Source organism: Nyctereutes procyonoides, unplaced genomic scaffold (genome assembly GCF_905146905.1).
Source record: "Nyctereutes procyonoides isolate TBG_1078 unplaced genomic scaffold, NYPRO_anot_genome, whole genome shotgun sequence".
Lineage (NCBI taxonomy): Eukaryota > Metazoa > Chordata > Mammalia > Carnivora > Canidae > Nyctereutes > Nyctereutes procyonoides.
The window spans coordinates 6,221,988-6,243,485 of record NW_026575121.1 but is presented as its reverse complement, the minus strand read 5'-3'; the positions used below and the strand labels follow the sequence as shown (position 1 = coordinate 6,243,485).

The window sequence follows — 21,498 nt, the reverse complement described above, 5'->3', positions numbered from 1 at the left end:
CATCTGACTCTCCATTTCAGCTCATGTCATGATCTCAGGGTCGTGAGATTGAGCCCTCCATTGGCCTCTTCCCTTTGCACAGAGTCTGCTGGAGATTCTCTCTCTCCTTTCCCTTCTTCCCCTTCCATTCAAGCTCTCTGTCTCTCTCTCTCTCTCTCATTAAAAAAAAAAAAGAAAGAAAAGAAAAAAGAAATCTAACTTAAGCAGAACCTCCCAAAAAACACAGCTTATCAGTTCCCTCTCAGGAGATTCACAGCCAGAGAGCAGTCTAATATTATCACCTAATTGCTTAACAAACTCTATCTGAAACTGCCATCCCTTCCCTCTGTTTACCCGAGAAGGCCCTTCCCTCCCCTCCCTTCTTCCCATTGAGTATATAACCCCTATCTCTGGCTGTTCTGAGAGCCGTTTGATCTGCAGGCTCCTGTGAAAGTAAATAAACTTCTCATCTTTTCTCCTGATAATCTGTACTCAAGTTAGAGGAAGACAGTTTTCCTCCCAGCAACAAGACCTCACTTAACCCTTACAACCAACCTACCATATTTCCATTTGCCAGTTGAGAAAATTGAGCCTTGGAGAGGTTCAGAAATTTTTCCTGAGGTCATACAGCAGTTAAATGACAAATGCTGATGGTGTGAAAAAGGAAAACGCTGCCTATTTTTCCGGTAGGCTAGGTACCCGATGATGGCATCCTGGAACAGCCAGGTGATTGGTTCCATTTCCCTCTTTTCCTTGGATGCTTGCAGCTGTGAGGGCAGATCTGCAGCACCCAGTTGGGGGCAGCAGGCTGGCCCAAGGCAACTCAGTGAGAGGTTTGGAAGGAGCTCATCCAAAGCGTTTAAAGCACCACGTGAATGTTGTGTGTTGCAGCATCAGACTGCAGAGGGAGGAGGAAGAGAGAAGAAAGATGCTACACGTAAGTGTGGTCATGCACCACCTTTGGGGCCCGGACCCCCCCACCCTGAGAAATTGTTCTTGAACCAAGCATTTCTCAACCTTATTCCCACCATGACACCCAACACAGAGGAGGTGCTTAGGCACCAAACACCGAGAAGTGTAGCCAAGAAGTGATTTCCTCTTCTCCCTGGCCTATTAGTAACCCCCTCCGACCACAGCTCTCCCCTAGGAAAGATCATTGGAGTGTACAGGAGGGAGAAAGATGTTATTGTATGAATAACCATTAGTGGGCTCACATTTATTTCATAATAATAATGGTTGCTGCTAATAAAACTAGAACTTTATGTGTAGTATTGTGTTGTGACACATAATTCTCCAGCAGATCCTGACCCCCCAGCTTGTCTCAGTTAACTGGAGTGTAGAAAACCAACAGTCTGGTCCACCAGGAAAGTGCCTATTTGTACTGGGACCGAGCCAGTACTCTAAAAAAGAATGAAGAGCCACCCAGTGTGGCAGCGATGCCTCCTCTCCTCACTTTATTTGTGTCTCGGGTCCGATCTCTCTGGGCTTCTTCTGCCTCTTGCTCCTTCCCACCTTGGCACAAACACAAACCCTGGCATGGAGATGCCTCACTGGGCATAGAGCTATTACCTGCTTTGCTGGTCTTGAATACGGAGGAAAAATTAGAGCGCACAAAATGAAGTTATCAAGCCACCGATGTATACCTGTGAAACCAAGAGCAGATTTCAATAATAAGGAGGGAAACTTGGGCAAGTCTTCAATTGAGCCATGGCTTCCGTGGCCCTTGGGGCTGTCTCTGCAGAGGCAGTTAATCATCTGCCTGAACAATCAAATCGATAGCCGTGACCTTTCCTTCAGCTGTCTTTCTCCTGCTGTTTCTCCTCTGCTCCTACAGTCAAAGGGAAGATAATGGAATGATTTCCTTTAGAAAATAAACATGAATATGAAGCCAGTTCATAAACTATTTGTGATTAAAATGAAATCCTCTAGGGAAATCATGTTTAGATGCCAAAATTATAAGGCTGATATTTGGCATTATTTATGGTTTATAGCATCTTCACATGTGTCTGTTGATCTGATCTATTATAGTTTCTGTTGCATTGTATCCTAGAGAATGCAGAATGAATTTCTTCTGGAAGAAGCCAAGTGTTTATTTCTGCATCCTGGATGCACTGAGACAGGAAGCGTAAGTTAGCTGATTAAATTTTCACAAGTCAGTTCACTGAGCAAACTATCTAGTATCCTCCAGAGCGTATTAGAGTAATATCTCAATTGACACGTCCTGAGATTAAACTCAAAATACTCAAAACTTGGGTGATTTTCTAAAGTTCTTTGATATCCTTGAAATCCGAAATAGACTGTTAGGTGGTTGTTTCTCAGACCCATCAAGAATTCATTGTACCTGCAAAGAGGCCCACACTGTTGGCCTTCTCAAGTTTCTCTTCGGAGAAACAATAAACAATCCCTCCCTGAAGAGAGGTAAGAATGAGTTTGCCTCTCAGGTTCAAAGGAGATGGGAAGTGTGAGGTGAGGTCAGGGAGCGCTGTGGCAAAGTCGGTGGCTGAACGTGAAACGCAGCCAGCAGATACGTGTGATGTTGACTGCACTTAAAAGACAGAAATCCCAAGCCTAAAGGTCCTCAAATTTCGGGGAAATTGAAGCATTTTCCTTATTTGTCTTTAGCAATTTGCTGTTTTAATAGCAGCACGAAACGTTCCTATGACTAAACCGTTCTTGGCCATGAACAGCCAAGTGCATTATCCTCTATTGAAACAGGGGCTAATCCTGTACTTGGTGGTTTTGCAGATGCTTTCCCTCCAGGAAAGCTTCCTTGTACTTCCATCAGGGACCCAATTCCCTAGCACGTGAGGTTCACTTCTAAGCACTCACGACGTCATACTGGGATTATCAGTCCATGGGGTGAGTTTTGTGGGGAAAGATCGCTCCGTGGGCAGCGCAGTGCAGGCAGCAGTAGTGTGGATGGAGAGGGGATGAGCAACCAATTTAAGAGAAATTTAGGACATAAAATCCACAGAACTTTGTTTCGGATTATATGTGCAGAGGTGAGGGAAGGAGGGGCTTCAGATGATGGATGGGTGGCAGTGCCACACACTGAGGTCAGGACTACGGAGAACATGGAACTTTTAGGGTTGAGGCCCTTAAGTGGATTGAGTGTTGGACATGCTGAGCTTGAGGTTTCGTGAGACTGGGATAGCCATGGCAAGAGAATGGTTGAGTGTAGGACTGAAATTCAAAGACTGGTTAGCACCGAAAAGATCTCTTGGGGTTCCGTGTTATCGATGGAGGTGTACTCCCTGGTAAACTGCTCAGGTGTCCCTTCCAGGGCACCTGCTGTGATGAACCTAGTTGGCAGAGAGCCTCCTGCCCCTCCACTGTGGCCCACTGCAGGGCTCCCTGCACCCCCACCTCCCTGGGCCGCTCCTGCCCGTGACTGAGCACAGCACACCCTGCAGGATTTCTCTAACGCAGATTTTCTCAGGGGCACACTGAGAAAATCCTCTTCTGTCCCCACTCTCTCCTTTATCCCTTATAGGCATTTCTCCCAAGTGAGTCTCTCCCATATCCAGGTCCAGTTTGGTGTCTGCTTCTTGGTCGGAACCGTCCCAGGAGTCGTCACTATATAGATAGTCCATCATTAAAACATGGAAGTAAATTAGATCTCTCTGGGAGAACATAGAGGTGAGATGAAGATAAATGAGGTGCTAAAATTAATCAAAAGGGTTGAGGGGAAAGGTAACATTTAGCTGCTGAGAGGAGGGGCTTCTGGGGCTTGGCCACCTAGGTTGGACTTGGGCACCAGCCCTGACTCTGGGCAGATGGCTTAGCCTTTCTAAGCCTCACATTTGTTGTGACTGAAAGGGGGAGATACTTGTACTCATTAAAGTTTGTTGTGAAGACTAAAATGCAATAGTTTAATGTGAGGTGCACAGAAAACTACCCATGCTGAGGTTTCTGTCATCAGGCATAATGGACGAGAAGCTTCTGGAGTCACTGAGAGTGGCCAGCACAGAAAGAGGAGGACCAACATAGTATACCACAAGGCCCAGGGAGTAGCAGTTTTCAGAAGGAGAGCAGTTTCAAAAGACATAAAGACCTGTGACAAATAAAGTAAAATAAAATTCAATGGGCTTGGAAATGAACGATGACTTTGGCAAGCGTTATCTCAGTGGCATAAAGAAGAGAAGCCAGAGGATGGTGGCTCGAGAAGTGAACAGTGGGTGAGAAAGTGAGCAATCGCCAGTCCTTCTAGAAGCTTTGAAGTAAAAGAAGAGGAGGCCATGGTCAGATTGGGGCTCAAGGGCCCAGGAAGAGGAGGGTCAAGCTTCTTTATACGCAGAAAGTAAAGTACCCAAGGATAGGAGGAGAAGGAAGTTTTGGATGGCAAGGAGATCCTTAACTGGCAAGGAATGGGCTCTAGAACACAGAACAATGAGTTAACCTGGGCAGGAGGAAAGATGGTGATGCTCTGAGACTATACAAGTAAAAATGAGAACAGATCGAGAAGTCAGAAGACAGGAATGTGAAGGTGTTCCCGAGCAATGACCTCTGTTTCTTTCTGAAGAAGTCCCCAAAGTTGCATTGGTTAGAGGTGAAGAAGGCAGAGGGGGGGAAGTCTGCTTGAAGCAGGTCGGAGGATTTCATTAATGTGTTTGTCCTGGTGTGCCTGGGTGGCACAATCAGTTGAGCGTCTGACTCTTGGTTTCAGCTCAGGTCATGATCCCTCTTTAGGCTCCACGCTCAGCTCCGAGTCTGCTTGAGATCCTCTCTCCCTCTCCCTCTGCCCCTCCCGTTTGTTCTCTCTCCAAATAAATAAGTAAATCTTAAAAAAAAAAATGTGCCGAGTACATATTTGTTGAATGAATGGACTGCGCAGACCATGCTCCTTCAGATTTCTAGCTGGTTGCATACTCGTGTGATAGCTTTTCCAACAGCCTTTCTGCTGTCGTTAAGTCATGGGTCAGTCATAACCTCCAAAAATGTCACAGTGATGAAAAATGCAAAGAGTGGCTGGGCAAGGAAATGCCTATGCTACTTTATTTACCCCAATACAGAAAAGCTACTTAAAAGATTATGACCGGTGGGGAAATGAGATTTGGTTGGACAAAAGCACTCGAAACTCCAGTTGCTAACACTTCCAGCAAGGACCTCCCTGAGAGTCAGAATCGATGTGCGCATTGTTTTAGTTTTGTTAATCATATCTGGATGAAAATGCCTGCCAAAACATTTCACTGGAGGATTTAGAATCCGCTTTCCAAGTCTACAACTGAAGGGCAGCCACTGATGTCAATGTGTGCATGTTGGCATCCTCCGGTTCATCCGGCTGAATAAAAAACAAGCAATTGGGTCTTCAAGAACTGTGTATTCTTGATACTTTAGAGTCAAAGTCTAATTTGCGTTCTTCTTGTAATTATACAAGTCAGAAAGAGAATGGTTCAAACAACAATTTGAGGTAAGGAGTAGATCACTGGACTCTAAGTTCCTTATGGACAGGGATTGGGTCTTATTTAAATTTCTGATATTTGGGACACCTGGGTGAGTGGCTGAGCATTTTCCTTCAGCTCAGGTCGTGACCCTGGGGTCCTGGGATCGAGTCCCGAGTCAGGCTCCCTGCATGGAGCCTGCTTCTCCCTCTGCCTGTGTCTCTGCCTCCCTCTGTGTCTCTCACGAATAAACAAAATCTTTAAAAAATTTTTTTTCTGATATTTGTTTTAGAGGACTAACACAATGCTTGCCATACAACATGTGTTAAATGAATTCTTTCTGGGTTATGTTGAAGTGCTTCCACCCTGCAGACAGAGCAGCAGGCAGAGATCCGTGAACCATTTAAATCCGTTTCCACTTTCTTCTAGAGCAGAGCACAGAACCGTCACACAAAGATGCCGTGTCCATGAACACTCTAATTCATTATTGAGGTTCAAGATGAATTATTAATCCCTGAGAATAATCCACAGCCAAGGTTGTCTGTCAGTGTAGTCAGAGGAGAAAGAGAAATCTTCTTAACTTGTATCCTTCTTTCCTCTTCACGTCTGTTTTTGCAGCTCTTTGGAGCTGTGGTTCTAATTCTCATTCTATCCTTGATTTACTGTTTGACCTCAAAATGAGTCACTTAATCTCAGTTAATAGCTTAAGTTTCTCCTTCAATGAGAGCCAAAGGGGCCTGGCTACATAGTTAGCAAATATCAAGCCTCAAAAATTGGATGTGTTATTCAGTGCCATCCATCATCTCTGTAAGGCTAGTGGAAGTGAATCATAAATACAAAGTCCCATTTGACTCCCTCAACTCCTCCCAAATTAGCCCTTGGACGTTGCTCAGTCACTGTGTAATGTAGTGGGGGGAGAAAAGGAAGGAAGCTGGGGATGGTTGCCCCAAAACCAAAGGAGAAGATGCCCTGGCAATGGAGGGCAGCAAGGACAAAGCTCTGCTCACCAGTGGAGGGGATTATGATCTCTAACGACGTGCCACCTTGGAATGGGATAAGTTACCTCTGCTTCTGGAAAGTACAGCTGTGCACTCCAGCCCCCCCATGTTTAAAGTGAAATAAGATGGGACACCTGGGTAGCTCAGGGGTTGACCGTCTGCCTTCAGCTCAGGGCGTGATCCTGGAGTCCCGGGATCGAGTCCCACATCAGGCTCCCTGCATGGAGCCTGCTTCTCCCTCTGCCTATGTCTCTGCCTCTCTCTCTCTGTGTGTCTCTCATGAATAAATGGATAAAATCTTTTACAAAATAAATAAAAAATAAAAATAAAGTGAAATGAGATGCAAGTTTACATGGTAAATCATTTATGTTGTAATTATGCACATTTTCCCAGGATTTGCCACTTGCTTTCTTTAAATAGTAAGTACTCCCAAAAGACTTCAAAGAAGATAAACTTTAAAGATTAGGTTCACATCCCATAGTCAATAGCAATCTGAAAGACAGAGGAGTGTCGTCACACACTTGTCACAGAGGGTCATGGGCTACGGAGGGCAAAGTGGGAGTAGAGCCTGCAATTTGCTCCACAAGGCTCCAGGCCCTCTCCTGAGGTCCGAACATGTGTTTCCTTGGGAAGAAACAGATGGACAGAGCCAAAAGCTCAAGTCCATGTAGGAAAGATCTAGAAGATCCCTGGGTGGATGACTCACCTCTGCTTACAACAGAGCTTGGAGTACTTCACCCAAAGGGTGTGATCAATTGTAGGGGCCACAGTCACATGGCACGTGGTATTCTAGGGGGACTGGCCAACCCAACACCCTGAAAAACTACATCGCTAAACTCCTCTCTAGCACGGGGGCTCATGCTGATTGAGGGGATCAGTCCTTGAATTTGGCTGCTTCTTTTTTTAAAAAAGATTTATTTATTTATATTTATTTATTTGAGAGAGAGAGAGAGAGAGCACGCATGAGGGCAAGGGAGAGAGAGAAAACGGTGGGGGGGGGGTCAGAGAGAGAGAGAGAGAGAGAGAGAGAGAGAGAAGCTTAAGCAGACTCCCCGCTGAGCATGGGGAGTCGCCCATGGGGGACTCAATCTCATGACCCTGAGATCATGACCTGAACTGAAACCAAGAGTGGGATGCTTAACCAAGTGAACCTCCCAGGAGCCCGTCGGCTGCTTCTCATACTCTGTGGCAAGCCCACATGTTGGCTTCTACAGGCACCAGGAGGGTGCCTTTGGGTCCCCACCCACCTTTCTGCCCAGCACACGGCACCATCTGTGCACTTACTGGGCCGTAGCAGTAAGGGATAGACACTTCGATCACATATGAAAACCTCACTTGCAAGGACTGTAAATCTTATACGTAATATTCCTAAGTGACTGATGAGATGGGCTTCTCGCAGAATCTCCATGATGATGGTAACTTATAAATTTGTTCTCTCATGACACTATGTACATGTTTCCTGACTTACTGCAGAACTTGGTAAATATTCAATATATGATAAAACATCGAAATTGGAAGTAATGACTTGTACATGGATAGAATAGAAACCACTATTTCTTGATGCTTAGAGAAATGGAATTATTAAAGAGCCTATTTGAAAACAACCATACACTCTTTAAAAGAACATTTCAGGGGCTCCCGAGTGGCTCAGTCGGTGAAGCATGTGCCTTAGGCTCAGGTCATGACTCAGGAGTCCTGGGATGCAGCCCCACACCGGGCTCCCTGCTCCCTCTCCCTCTGACCTTCCTCCCCACTTGTGATCGCTTTATTTAAAGTAAATAAAATCTTTAGAAAAATAAAAAAAAAGAACAATTCAACCAGTAACAAAATATATCAATTGAATTGTACCCAGGATTGGAACCAGGATGTCCTCAGCGGTCCCCTACTAATAGCACAGATCCCATAAGTAGCAATATGATTGAGATTTTTATTCCATTCATATGTCAAGGTCTACTGCGAAGGGGGTCTTCTTGGCCTCGGGAATGGGTGCAGCAAATGTCTCCTCCAAATTATCATTTTATACTGAGGTCAGGTCCGATGTGGTGATTTCCTTTTCAGTTTGCTCCTCACCTTGCAGTTGTTAAAGGGATGTTTCTTTTCACCCTCTCTCCTCTAACCCCATCCACAGGCAAAAACTGCTCTGCTTTCTGTCACTCTCAACTAGTTCTCATTTTCTAGAATTTATATCAATGGAACCCTATGGAATGTAATCCTTTTTGTCTGGATTTTTTCACTCTGCTTGATTTTGAGACTCATCCATGTTGTGTGTTTTGGCAGTTCCTTTTTATCGATGAGTAATATTTTACTGAATCTCTCTCTTTAAGTCTGCAGAGACTTGTTTTTTTTTTTTATTCAACATGCTATGATCCATATTCTTGTTTATACTCAGTTTGTGCCAAATTTGGCTAGCAAGAAACTCTGAAGTTCCTTCGTGTGGTATTTTGACACCAACTCCATTAGAGTTTGTGTATTTCTTTGCTTTATGGAACAAGATACTCCATATTTACCTTAAACTTGTACCAATTCTGAAATAAGCCATTTCTCAAGTGGCCCTAGTTCCTTTCTGTGGGGAATTGGTAATTAGAAAACAAAATCTGGGTGTTGGAAGTGCTCATTTCTATTGGGATGTCATTGTTTTAGTCTCTTTTGATGGACAGGTTAGGAAATCTCTTTATTTAAAAAAAAAAAAATTTAGGGCAACCCAGGCGGCTCAGCATTTTAGCACTGGCTTGGCCCAGGGCATGATCTTGGAGACCCGGGATCGAGTCCCACATCGAGCTCCCTGCATGGAGCCTGCTTCTTCCTCTGCCTGTGTCTCTGCCTCTCTCTTTCTCTCTGTGTCTCTCATGAATAAATAAATAAAATATTTAAAAAAAATTATACTGATATTTTAAATTCGAATTGAGCACAACAGAGTTTTCCTTCATTTTCCCCAATTTCAGAGTTACATCTTGCTTATTCCACAGTGTGTGCTCTCTGGTTCCCACTATCAGTGTAATTACTCATTTACCCTCTTCAACACACACACATACACACAGTTTCAAAATTACAGCATCAATATAATTGCTGACAACAAACGTACTAAAATTTAAGATTTATTTGCTTCTCTTTGACCTTAGAACATTTCTTACTAACTGTGTTGTCAGAATCCTGGCTTCAGAGCTACCTGGATGATTTTTTTCTCTCTGTAGTTAGGCTACCAATTTGATATGCAGTTATGTTCATTTGTTTATGTTTGCATTCAATTTGAATGCTTGGTTTCTTTCTTTTAAATTTAGTTTCATTTTTGAATATGTAAAAGATTTATATGGCTCAAAAGTTAGACCTTTTAGATGCTTTGCTCCTAACCACCTGTTCCTCCCCACCCCCCTGCCCCCCCCGAACCTGTAAATATTAATTTTCATTTATTTCTGGTTTACATCCTTTCCTTCTCTCATTGTGCAAATATTAGCAAATATAATATTTTATATATTTTTTCTTTTATAGACAAAAGCTAGCACATTATGTACACTTTTATACCCTGCTTCTATTTTCTCTTAGCAATATATATTGGAAATCACTCAACAGATAATCTTCTTCTGTCTTTTTTAGGGTTACATAGTATTCCACTGTATGGATGTTCCATAGTTTATTTAACCATCTTCTAAGGATGGGCATTTAGGTTTCTTCCCAGTTTTTTCTGTTACAAAATTGCCATAATGAAAAATTTTGTACATACACTGTTTACATAAATGGAGAACTATTTTCAGGGTTAATTCCTAGAAGCAGCATTGCTGAGTTAAGGGTTAAATGTTTACATAGTTTTGTTAGATGTTGCCAATTCTCCTCTACAGAGGATTGTAAAATGTTTGACACACAATCTGTTACCTTGTGTTTTGTTCTTATTTTATATTCCCTACAAGTTTTTTTTTTTTAAGATTTTATTTTTTTTATTTGAGAGAGAGACAGAACAGGAGAGAGTAACAGAGGCAAGGAGCAGAGGGAGAGGGAGAAGCAGGCTCCTTGCTGAGCAGGGAACTCAATGTGGGGCTCCATCCCAGGACCCTGGGATCATGACCTGAGCCGAAGACAGATGCTCAACCAAAATGAGCCACCCAGGCTCCCCTTCCTTTTTAAGGATTCTTAGGGCACAATCTATTTTTCATTTATCTGTGTATGCTCCACAACACCTAACACAGTGTGTTGGTCATTAGAAGGTGATTAGAAGGTAATTGATATGAGCTGAACAAGTGACTAAATGAACAAATAAATGAGTTAGAGGATTATTCTTTTCCACAACATTGACACTGATAACCCTCTGACAGGAGGCTGGGACCCCGGTAAGGTAGGAACATTTTTCTTTTCTTTCTTTTCTTTTTGGTAGGAACATTTTTCAAAGCCACTCTATAAGGTGGCCTAGAGGACATAAAGGATTGATAACAATGCAGGCAAACAAGAAAAGATGGGATGCTAACTTGAACTTTTGAAAAAACAACCAAATTATATTTATTAACATCTACAATGGGCCAGCCAAGGTAGATATAGAGTCCAAAGGTATGAAGATGATCTCATGGAGTTTAAGGAGCTTACAATCTAGTCATGTCTGTAGGGATACAAGATACTCATATACACACATTAACAAGGAAGTGCAGGGGGTAGAATTTTAATGCAATAGGAGTTCAGAGGAGAGAAAACTAGAACTATAGCTTATACTGAGGAATGGGGGACACAGTAGACGGAGTCTGTTGCAGTCTTGAGGCTTGATTCAGATGAGGCAGGATTCCAGTCTGATGAGAGTCTAAGGAACAAATACAGGAATTTATGGTGTGTTCAAGTAGATTAGTCTGGCTGGAGCAGGGAGTTTATAAAAGAAAGCATTGGAATACACTGCTGGAGGCTGAATCTGGGGGAAGACATGAATGCTCTGGAAAGAAATGTGATAGATCATGGAAGCTATCCTTTTAGTTTGTAAGAAGTTTGCATGCTTTTTCATGGCCTTCTCTTTTTGTTTCTTTAGAGTCATCCTTACCCTCTCTGTGGGGTGACAGGGTCCTGATGAGTCTGTGAAAATGCGGCCAGTCCCCCCTACCTCCAAAGGGCTGAGTGGAGTCTATCATAGGACCTCAATGTGTGATCACAGGACAGGTATTGTTCAGAGATGAATACTTTCCCTGGGCAGGAACACTCAGAATCGTCATGGGATTTGCATATGGACATAGGAAGAAAGAAGTTTCTTCTTCACTGGGATTGCCAAGCTGAGAGGAGGTGGTGTGAGGCGGTCAGCAGTGGTGCTGCTCTCTTGCCGAGAGCCAGCAGGCAGAATAAAGCTTAGATAGGCAGAGTGGAGTGCCAAAGAGACAGACAGACCCTCACTATAGTTAAAGTTCCTGGATCCATCCATGCCTGAATCAATGGTCCCTGCTGACTCACCAATTATGTGTAAACCAATACGTTCTGGTGTGTTTTTGTTTTGTTTTGTTTTATTTGTTTGTTTTTGTTTTAGAGAGAGAGAGAGAGAGAGCACATGAATGGGAGGGTGGAGGGGTGGTTAAGTGGGTGGGGAGGAGCAGAGGGAGGAGAGAGAGAATCCTAGGCAGTCTCCATGTTCAGCTCAGAGCCAGACATGGGGCTTGATCTCACGATCCTCAGATCATGACCTGAAATGAGATCAAGAGTGGGCCACTTAACCAACCGAGCCACCCAGGTGCCCCAAACACATCCTCTTTTTGTTTAAACTAACTTGAGACTGGTTTCTGACAGTTTGATTTGAAAGAAGCTTGACTGATATAAGAGGCTTGATTTCACCCCACAGGTCAAAGATTCCCAAGTTGGATTCCTTTGATCATTGGTGCTAGAAATCCTTCAAAAAAGGAATTTTGTGGTAAAGCTAATTTAGGAATACTGCCCTCCTTAGCCTCCTTTATAGGGTCACTAACACATGAACATACTAGATACTCTAAGAAGCCCTCCTGTGAAGGAACTGTTTAACTGTGCTGGAAAGCTTCCATCCGTCCCTCAAAATCCATGAGCCCCACCCCCTCTCCGCTCTGTGCCTCGGGAGGATGACTTGAGGCTTTCTATCAATGGATTGCCTGGACTTTGGCATGAGTGGGTTTGAACAGGACGGGGGGAGGGGGGGGAGAGTGGGAGGGGATATATATTCCCCTGACTCTGCCCCATCAAGTCATCATGGGCTGGCTGCATCCTCAGCTCAAGGGCACGTCCCCGTCAGCCATCCCTCTGCAGGGGCAACAGCCTTTCTACCCTACACCCTTCAGCCTAGGGATAGTTAATGGCTCCTGCTGCTACCAGCCACGGGCCACTCTCCCTCCTTTGTGGTTTCCTCAAATCTTGCCCAGTCATTTACTAAACTCTCCTGAAATTGCTCCCTTTGAGGATGCCACTTGTTTTTTGCTAGTATCTGACTGAAATCTTACCATTAATGCAGTATTTCCTAAACTTATTAAACCTATAACCTGTTTTTTGTTTTTTTTGTTTTTGTTTTTTTTTTTTTTACCAATTGAAGAACACCTACCAATGTCCTATAGAACACAAGTTTTGACCACATACTTTGATTAAATGCCTTCCTAGATGGGTCACTTTGATGCAGGATTCTGGGAAGTTGAAGGTAGCCTGACAGCATTCCCTATAAGAACCTGGTGTTTCAGCCCAACTGGCAAGTCTGATGGCAAGTCAGGCCTCAGACTTGACTATTTTGTTCTCTCTGTGGGAACCCCTCTGCCTGCTGTTCTCCTACACAAAGCCCACCCTTTAAAAAAAAGCTAAGGGGATCCTTGGGTGGCTCAGCGGTTTAGCGCCTGCCTTTGGCCCAGGGCGCAATCCTGGAGTCCTGGGACAGAGTCCTGGGTTGGGCTCCCAGCATGGAGCCTGCTTCTCCCTCGGCCAGTGTCTCTGCCTCTCTCTCTCTCTCTCTGTCTATCATGAATAAATACATAAAATCTTTAAAAAAAAATAAAAAAATAAAAATAAATAAAATAAAGCCAAAACCCCAGTTCACATCATTAGTGACCCAAGGACATTCTCAAAGTACTGGAGCTCACTGTGGCCTCTGTCACTCATGTGGCCACCGCAGGTCACCCTACTGCCCAGCTGCCCAGAGATGTGTTGGTGAAGATCATCTTCTAAACATTTGCCTTGAGAGTTAACTTTTCTCGGGTTTGATTCATGCCTCTGGAGCTCAATTGTAAGTTCCTTGATGACAGGGACAGCATCCCTTCTTTACGTATCTCACACTTTCTAACAAACACGCACTGTTTAACACACGGCAACACCCCTCTTTCTTCTCCTTACTGACCACATGGACTTTGCCATTTATTTCCACTCAGTGTAAGTCCCATCGCAGTGGAAGGCACTGCTTTGTCATCCAGCCAAATGTGGTTTCCTTAAGTTTCTGAAGCGCTAGTGCTGATTATCCACCCAAGAAAACACTAATGCACTCTGGCATAAAGTGTCATCTGGAACTATTGCTTATATCCTATTATTAATAAACTCTTTGTGTATTTCTCTCGTAGGGCCTTAATAAGATTAAAAGCACTGTTCTGGGTTCAACTGTGTCCCCGCCAAATTCATATCTTCAAGTCCTAATGCCCAGTACCTCTGAATGTGACTTCATTTGGAAATAGAGCGGCCGCAGATGAAATTATTAAGATGTGATCATGCTGGAGTAGGATGGGCTTATTATCCTATATAACTAGCACCTTTATAAAAGGAGGGGATTTAGACAGACATGAACACAGAGAGAACACCATGTGGAGATTGGAGTCATCCTGCCACGCACAAGTCAAGGAATGTCAAAGATTGCCAGCAAGCCACCAGAAGCTAGGAGAGAGGGATGGAACAGTCTCCTGTGCATCCTCAGAAGGAGCCATCCCTGCCAACACCCTGATCTCGAACTTCTGGCTTCCAGAACTGTGACAATCAATGGCTATGGCTTAAGCCACGCAGTCTGTGACATTTTGTTACGACGCCCCTACAAACTAATCCAAGCCTGTCAGGGACTATCTTGGGAGTCCCATAGAGGAGGGTAACAATCATAGATCCATCACTTGTTTCTTATGTCACATCTGGTGATTAATTCTTTTCTCTGTACCTTAACTTCCTCTGTAATGTGGAAATAATACCTACTTCGTAAAGTTGCTTAAGAGATTAAAGAAAATACATTAAAACGCCAGGCACGGTCCTTGACACTGTGAAAGTGTTAAAACGTGCTAGGTCCTACAACTATAATCCTCTTATTTTATCAATGGGGAACTGAGATCTAGACGTGCATAGTGTTGTCTAAACCCACAGAGTTAAGTAGCAAGAAGCTTGCCAGAGAACCTCAAATATATTTGCTTCAACTCCTATGTACACTATGTCCTACCTTTCATTGGTGAAGAGAACAATTAGTCTGGTGGCATTGATTTGATAGCAGGTTGTGTCTGATTTTTGCTATGCTACTTCTGGGGCCTTAAATTTGAACAGTGGAAAATTTCATGGATTTTTCCATCCAAGATACTGTGTACACTGTTATTAAATGATGCTTGGGTTAGTTTTCAAACCATCTTCCTCCAAATGCAGGGTCTTCCTCTCACGTACATCTCTTAATATCTGTCATTCTGGTTGCAACTTGGTTCCCTCTCAGTTTGAAATGACTGAATGTGAAGCCTGCCACAAGACAATCGGTTTCTTCACAGGTTAATTAAAGGAAACACATACTATTCCCACCCCATCATTTTACCTCTTCTGGTGACAGAAATCAAAATTGATGATGTCTATTAAACCGTAATTTTCTTATATAATTGATCATCAATGACTGTGCTTTTTATGCATCAACATGCTGCTTATCAAACCATCTGCCTCTCAACATGCTGGGAAATCAATCATGAGCTAAACTGGTGGAGCCCAGAGAAGGTTCAAGAGCTTCTAAAGAGGTTGAGGATCCATTTCAAAGGCTGGTTGGACCCTGGTGAAACTACCACTGTGAGATAGAAGGCCAGCAAAAAGAGTGAAATGAAAAAAGAGTGTGAGAGGTGAGTGAATCCTGAGATCTCAACAGATTTTTCTGTTCTCTTCCATCATGCTATGACAACTTGCATCAGAGAAATTTCTGATTTCAAAATTGCAAAAGGGTATGGAAATATCTTCGCTTGAAACAGAAACTTGGAAGCCCTTACTTCTGGGACAAAGCTGTCAGGGAATTAAACCAGAATCAACATTTGAGAGGTTAGCTTCATTTTTTTATTTTTGAGGCCCTAATCCCCCTTCTCCTAGCAACCTTTCCTATATGTCAGATCCACACACTATTTTGAAACTGAAGGGATGGGGAAGGGAATCTTCAAAGAAATAAAAGGGGGAGGTGCTCCTCAGGCTCAGAATCCGCCCTTGCTCTTAACATTTCCTCAAGGACAGTTAGAAGCTCCCAGGAGCCCCCAGGGCTGGGTGGAGAGGTGTGCTCTCTTTCATCAGCTGGCAATTGCAAAAGCACCTGCCTATGTTTCCAGGCTTCCAGAGTGGTCACATCAGCCAATCCTTCCTTGATTTTTATAATCACATGATAAAGACTATTGTTGATAAGAGCACAGAATATACTGTACCCTGCCTCCTGCCTAGTTTCTGTTTTTAATTTCAAAATGGGTATTGATGGACTGATTCTCTGCATTCCTGAATGCCAGGTGGCAAGGCTGGGGGAAGAGAGTGAAGGAGGAAACAAGGGAGAGTGTTTCAGCTGCAGAAAACCTTCATTCTTCTCCAGCAGAAGTTCTAGGCTTGACTTCTATCAACTCTGGGGGCCTGCAAGAGGATTCCTGAACCCCTTGGAAACACATGCAAGATGGTGCATATGTGCACAGGTGCATTTGTTGGGGAAAGGGTGCCCATAGCTCTCACACAGTTTGCTTTTTTTTTTTTAAGTGAAGAATCTCTACTTCATGAAAGGCTTTCCTAACTTAAAAAAATACTAACTCAATCCTAGAGTAATAATTAATGTGAAAGTTTAAATGAGTTGATTTTATAAGAACATTTCAATCAAGTATAACTCTCAGACGTCTGAGTACTGAAAAATAACATTGTAAGAAAGTTATTACCTTAAATGTTTGGGATATTGATCTTAAAATGACTTATAATGAATCAGTTCAACAAATAGTTATTGAGGGGCACCTGGGTGGCTCAGTGGGTTCAGTGTTTGCCTTTGGTTCAGGTCGTCATCCCAGGGTCCTGGGATCGAGCCCCGCGTCGGGCTCCCTGCTCAGTGGGAAGCCTGCTTCTCCCTCTCCTTCTGCCTCTACTTCTCCCTGGACCTGTGTTCTTGCTCACTCACTCTCTCTCAAATAAATACATAAAATCTTAAAAAAAAAAAAAAGCCCAAATAGTTATTGAGTGCTAGCCACAGCAAACATACAAAACTTGGTAGATCACTTGCCATCAACCTCAAGAGACTTACATTCTCTGATGGAAAAGGATATGCAGGTAACTAAGGCACCAACAAGAACTGAACCTGCTGCCATTGTGAAGTATGAAGTAAAGTTGGGAGGGACTGGAGAAATGGGGAGTCCCTTCGGTTTGCTTGAGAAATAATGAAAATATGAACTTGTACGGCTGCCAAGAAAAAGGAGAGAATGGATAGGAGGAGCGTGGATAAATTACCTGGTCTGAAAATAGACTTGTTTCATTCATTCGTTCATTTGCACATTTTCACTTTGGCTCATCTCTTTTACTCGAGCATGTAATTGTTAGAAGTACTCTGCAGAACACGAGTAGAGTTTCTGCCCTCACAAGGTTCTCTGACTAGCCCCCAGTAGCTCCTTTAATAGAGTAACTCAAACATTAGTTGTACCCCCTGCAAGCATTTTCAGTCTCCACCCAAAACCACTCACTCCACGTCCTTTCAAATTCTGCTTCCTGGACTGTTCCCAAGTCTCCCAGTTTCTGATCATACCTTATTTTCTTGACTCTGGTTCCAGCTCACTGCAGGTCTTGTCTCTGGCTTGGCTTCTTAGAGTCACTCTCTACTTCCTGTTTTGGGTTAGGCTGACTTGATGTGCTTGGGGTAAATACTTACCTGGGCCCACCAAGTCTTGTGGTCTTGGCAACGAGGCACAGTCCTCATGACTGCCTCCCTTCCCCACAGAGAGCTTAGACCAGAAACTCAGAGTCCAGCCATAAAGACGGGTAGGTATAAGCTAACAAGGATGTAGGCGCACCTGAGTGGCTCAGGCTGACTCTTGATCTCAGCTCAGGTCTAGATCTCAGGGTTGTGAGTTCGAAACCCCCTTGGGCTCCATGCTGAGTATGGAGCCTACTGAAAAAAAATAACAAAAATAAGGGTACCTGGGTGGCACAGTCGGTTAGGTGTCCAGCTGTTGGTTTCGGCTCAGGTCCTGATCTCACAAATATGAGATCAAGCCCCTTGTGGAGCTCCATGCTCAGGATCATGAGACCGAGCCCCTTGTGGAGCTCCATGCTCAGGATCATGAGATTGAACCCCTTGTGGGGCTCCATGCTCAGTATAGAGTTGGCTTAGGTTTCTCTCTCCCTCTTTCTCACCCCCTCCACTCTCTCTCTAAAACAAATAAATCTTTAAAAAAATTTTTTTAAGATTTTTTATTTATTTATTTATTCATGAGAGACACACAGAGAGGCAGAGACCCAGGCAGAGGGAGAAGCAGACTCCATGCAGGGAGCCCGATGTGGGACTCGATCCTGGGTCTCCAAGATCATGCCCCGGGCTGAAGACAGGTGCTAAACCGCTGAGCCACCCAGGCTGCCCCCCCCCCAAATTTTTAATTAAAAAAAAAACCTAACAAGGTTGCAGTGCCCTCATGCTATTCTTATAGGTGGAGTAATATCCTCCTGGGTCCCACAAAGGTGGGACCAGAATTTGCAGAGTTCAACAGGGTTTCCGTATTAATAGGATGGCCTTCCTAAAAGAGCATCCACAGGTTTAAGCCAGTAGGAATTCCTCTAGACGATTTAATGACCAACTGTCAGAATCCTCAAGGGTTAGAGAAAGAGGGGGTTTTAAAGATCAACAAATTGAGCCTTATAGTTTTTGTTTTTTTTTTTTTTAACTGAGAAGGAACCTGAGGCACATGAGCTTAAGACCCCTAGGGAGTTTGGGACACATTTCTCATGCCCAGTATGTTTTTCCAAACGGCGCCCTGCCTGGCCACAGTTCAGGTATAATCAAGAGGAGAAGACGTGTGTCTTTGTTTGTTTCTCAAACGATCAGGAGGGAACACGTCTTGAACATACTCCTTGCGTGATCTCTCAGAGTCCTAGATGCTGAAGTGCTTCCTTAAGGATTCCAGAGGAAATAGCGACTGAGGCCAAGGAGGAAAGTAGGTTTGAGAAGCCGTGAAACAGCTGAGATCATCTGAGGATGTGCCCATTGTATGGAGCCAGTGAGATGGAGACGGGCTTGCACAGGAATCCTGAAAATATAAGTCCCAATTCACATCGGGGTGGGGGGTTGTGGGGAGAGCATCTCATAACCTAGATCATTCTACTGAAACTGTGGTCTGGCAGCAGCTGCAGCAGAACTGCTGGGAGGCCCCTCGAAATGACACTTCCCAGGCCCCCCTCAGACCTGCTGAATCAGAATCTGCACTCTAACAAGACCCCCAGGGGTTTATATTAAATGCCCAGTAAAGCTTGGGAGACAAGTAAAGACCTGCTGACTTTGGCTTTTTCCCTGACTCGTCTCAGTTGCATCGAATGCTGGACAGGGGCAACTGAAAAGTAGGGCAAATGCAATTTGCGTGGGTAGGCGGACGAGGGTATGTAAGAAAGCATGGGAGAGAATCGGTGCAAGACCACATGGTGGGAGTTCTACTTCTGGAGGGGAGGAGTATGTACCTTTAAACAGCTCTTCTCCTCCGAGCTTTAATTAATTGTTTTGCATTAGTACACTACCTTGCGAAAGGCCCGTGTTTGCAATTAGGTGGCTCTGACAGATGGGGCGGTGATTAGGTGCTTCTGCCTAAGAGACAGGAAAGTTCCCAGTGCCCAAGAGTATATTTCTCCCAGAGGAGATGCAAACTACCCCCCCCCTCTACTTTTTTTTAAAGAGAACACAATAGTGTACTTTGCTTTCCTGACGAAATTCCTGGCCAACAGTTGAAATCTTCTTCTTTTTTTTTTTTTTTTTTGAAATCATTTTAAAGAATTAAATGTAAAAATGGGAACAGTGAAAGAATAAAATCTGGATGTTGGCTGCCATCATTCAGATCGTATGAATGATGGGTGATTTACACTTTTCCAGATTCGAGAGAGGAAACGGAGACAGGAGTTCCAATCCTGGATGTCCCTCTGTACACCCGCACAGTTGAAAGCTTCTAAATCCCAATTAGGCTGCTTGAACCAACTGAGATGCCACAAATGCAACCTAGTGGCTTTTCCCATGGGAAGTCAGAGAAGTGGAAAATATTTCAAGCAATTTGGGCATGCTTGCATAACCCTTTTGTGGAAATTCCTGCACTAACAATTTGCAATTAAAGTGAAAGTGAGTAAAAATAGAATGACCTCTCATTTCAACAATGACTATATTTTGTAGACTCCGCTGTATGAATGTACTTTACGTCTGACCCATACACAATGACAAAGAAACCAAAAATCACCAACTTTCTACATTCCTAGCAGTTATAGAGCATACGTCAGGAAGCAGGTTCCTGGTGTAGCGTTAACGACAATCTTGAGTTAAGACATAAGCCGCGATGGCATAAAATGAAAGCAAATCAATAGCCAAGTGGGGCTGGAAAAACACATTTTACGTCCAAATTAGAGTTGTAAATTCATATTAAAATTCATATTTTATGAAGACTATAACAGATATAGTCTCCCAGTCAGCCTGATGCCTGAAATTCCCATGCTTTTGAGTCACTCCTCAGTTTAGCATCAGCTGCTTGATGGCTGGGATTAGAAATTAATTTTTCTCAATCTAACAGAAGCCTCCTTAGAAAAGTCACTCTGCAAGATGGAAAAAAAATATCATGTATTATCCAACAAAATATGTCTATTTCTCTACTTAATGTTGTGAGTTATTTGTGCTGTTTCCTTCCCACAGCTTGGGTAAATAAGCGTTGGATATCAATGGGATGAAGTTTTGGGAATTGTTCTGCTAATATCATTATGCCATGATTCTTTCAAACATTTCTGAGATGCCATCATATAGTTATAGGTTTCCTTTGAAATTTTATAAACTCTATGATTAATGTGTAGAGTGTTTATGTCATTTGATGACTAAAAATATCCACGCAAAGATATTTTCTGGGATTGAATCATCTACATATGCTAAACAATTCAGGCAGGGCTGAGCTGTTTGGCAGAGGAGAAAACCTGTGAGTGAAAATTAGTTGATCAGTTGATGAAATGAAATAACAAACAAAACAGAGACCACATCCCACTCAGCTTGGGTCCAGGGGGCTTTTGGCAAGAGGTGAGCATAAAAGAACAAACCGGAGCCTGATTGTGGAGGATATGGAATGCTTTCCTAATGATTTTGGCAAAGGAGACTCGTCAAAAGCAGTGAAGCAGGGTGGCTATGTGAATTCTCTAAAGATAGCTGGCCCCAGAGTGCGGGTGGTGAGGAGGGAGACCAGTTTGGAAGTTACTGAAATTGGATAAAACATCGTGAGGGTTTGAACTAAGCATAGTGAAAAGATGGGAAAGAAGTAAGATGGATAAAGCATGGAGATGGATGAAATCTGTAGTTGGAGCAGTAGGTGGTGGTGGGGCGGCGGGGGGGGGGGGGGTCGGTGGTAACTGAATTTTCTGCCTTGAATGGAGGTGGGTGGGTTTCCCAGTCACAGAGTTGGGGGATGCAGGAGGAAGGAAGGGGACCAGAGACTGTTGGAAGTGTATAGTTTGAAGGCCCCCTGGGTCTGGAGTTAGGGAAGCCTAGACTCATGTTGTGGTGATTTGGGCATTCCTGGTGAATAGGTAATGAGCCTGGTCAGGCAAGAAAGGTATACAATGTCAGAGGGGCTCTCGGAGCATGGGTGTAGGAAGAGGCAGAGAGAAAGAGCCTGATTTTGAGGGAAATCAGTTACAATAGGAGAGATTTCAAGAGCCAGAAGGAAACGCTACAGAGAGACAGGAAGGAAACAGACTCAACACCTAGGAGAGTGGACTTTGACCTTTAAAGAGTTAGGGTCCTAAGGTAT

At 43.7% G+C, this 21,498-nt stretch overlaps 1 long non-coding RNA gene across 1 annotated transcript in view; it reads right to left on the bottom strand.

Moving 5' to 3' along the window:
• Window positions 1-393: 393 nt before the first annotated feature.
• Window positions 394-21,498, bottom strand: part of LOC129516642 (uncharacterized) — a 61,736-nt gene continuing 40,631 nt past the window's right edge. The window contains exons 2-3 of the long non-coding RNA XR_008665813.1: window positions 1,549-1,622; window positions 394-877 (exon numbers count right to left, since the gene is read on the bottom strand). This is a non-coding gene — a long non-coding RNA (uncharacterized LOC129516642). The remainder of the gene's footprint in view (window positions 878-1,548; window positions 1,623-21,498) is intronic.